The following is a 2,489-nucleotide window of genomic DNA, read 5'->3' on the forward strand; positions in this document are numbered from 1 at the left end:
TTCTGACCACCATTTTACAGACAAAGAAACAGAGTACACTCACAAGTGTGGAGATCACACCAGAGAGAACAGAGGCTATTTCTGATTAATCTGATTCAGATTTTATTCATTTCAGACTCCTCTGAGACAAAACAAAAAATGGGCCTGATTTTATCAAGTCACTTTGTGAATAACACAAGAACAGAATTCAGGAAAATATTGGTTTATCCACAGGCATAATATTTTCTCAGTATTACAGAGTATAACTAAAGCTTACTCACCAAGATGTTTCCTTCAAATCCCAGCATATGACACACAGGTGGTCAAAGTTGTCTCTCGAGGGTTTTGTGCCATGAGCTGCTATAAACGGATTTGGACCCAGAGAATGCAGAAAGATGAGACAGAATGAAGTGGTCAACAACAGCTGCTACATTTTAATATGTTGCAGCTATTTTAAAATCCCATTGCTCCAACTGACTGTCTGTGTCTTTAAGTCTTTCTTTCCCAACCCAACACCCATCTTATTCAAGGAGTTTTCAATTACTATGGGAAACAAAAGGGTCACAGTGACTGAGTATGACAGAAATCATCCCTAACCGAAATTACTCTAATATGTCTTTCCATTTCATTCTATAAAAACTGTTCTATCCAAGTGTGGATATCCTCAAGGACGCCTTATCCAGAAGGATTAATCCAGGATTATATCCAGAATGCATTATCCAGAAGCATTATCTTTACGTTCCTATTATCTTTTAGATCCATATTTTTACACATTACTAGATAAATCTATTGTGCATTATTCTGAAGAGTGTAAGTGGCAGAAAATCCTTGATTTCTAGAAATAATCAAAATCATCTGACTAGTGAATTTGGATGAACCAGTCAGATGATTATGCTTCAGATGAAAATACTAAATGTGGCTATAAAATAAAGAGAATAGCTTCTTATACAGCCTCTACACACTGGCTCCTCAAACACATCATGTCCTTTCCTACCACAGGATCCTTGAATAATTACTCCTACTGGTTTTGAATAATTGCTCCTACTGCTTGAAATCTTTTTACAGCATCTTGTAACCCATGAAAGAGGAAGGACTCACTTAAAAGAGGTCTTCCCGGAAACCTTAATGCCAGAGTGACCTTGATCTATATCCATGTTTGCTCTTTTAATAATAGTTATCACCATTTATTAATCCTTGTTAATATCGCATTTGTCTCTTTCTCTCAACCTCTGCTGTCCAGACTAGTATCCAATAGACAATTATGGCAACTTAAATTTAAATTCAGATAAATTATAATTAAATATAATTACAGAAAGAATGATGAATTGGATATCAACAAAATTGAGAACATTGTTCTTTGAAAAACACTGTTAAAAGAATAAAATGGATGGGGTGCCTGGGTGGCTCAGTGGGTTAAGCCTCTGCCTTTGGCTCAGGTCATGATCTCAGGATCCTGGGTTCCAGCCCTGCATCAGGCTCTTTGTTCAGAGGGGAGACTGTTTCCCCCTTTCTCTCTGATTCCCTCTCGGCCTACCTGTGATCTGTCTGTCAAATAAATAAATGAAGTCTTAGAAAAAAAGGAACAAAATGGCCAGCCACATAATGGGAGAAATATTCATAGATCACATATATGATAAGGAACTTGAATCAGAATATACAAATAACCCTCAAAACTCAATAATACAAACACTAAAAATCCAACTCATTTTGGGAAAAATCTTTGAATACGAACTTCACTCAACATAACACATGGACGATAAGCACATAAAAAGATGCTCACCATCATGGTCATTAGGAAAAGGCAAATCAAAGCCACAGTGAAATACCATATTATTCCTTCTAAGATGGCTATAATCAAAAAGATAGTAAGTGTGAGTGAAGATGTGGAGAAATGGGACCTTACACTACTGTTGGAATGAATGTAAAACCACTTTGGAAAACAACTGGATAGCTTCTTCAAAAGTTAAATATACAGCTAAAATATGACCCTGTCATTCAACCTCTAGGTGTATACCAAAAAGAAATGAGAGCATAGGTCCAAACGAAGACCTATATACAAATGTTCAAAGCAACTTTATCTGTAGTAGTCAAAATGTGGAAACAATGCAAATATTTACTACTAGCTGAATGGATAAACAAGCTGTGGCTTCTCTGCATAATTGAATACTACTCAGCATTGAAAGGAACCACTGATAGATGCAAAAACATGGATGAATCCTAAAATAATTATATTGATATAAAGATGTTAGAAAAAGTACATAGTATGATTCTATTTATATATAATTCTCAATGTGCAAAATAATCTACAGTGACAGAAAACAGACCAGTGGTTGCCTTGGAACGGGGAGAAAACCAAGCGATTCGCAAGGGACATAAAAGTTGGGACATTATAAGCATGACCATTCTCTTGACTGTGATGGTCTCATCAGTATATATATGTGCCAAAGTTTACAGATTTATTGACCTTAAATATATACACTTTCCTGTATGTCAATTATACCTCAGTGAAG

Source organism: Meles meles, unplaced genomic scaffold (genome assembly GCF_922984935.1).
Source record: "Meles meles unplaced genomic scaffold, mMelMel3.1 paternal haplotype, whole genome shotgun sequence".
NCBI lineage: Eukaryota > Metazoa > Chordata > Mammalia > Carnivora > Mustelidae > Meles > Meles meles.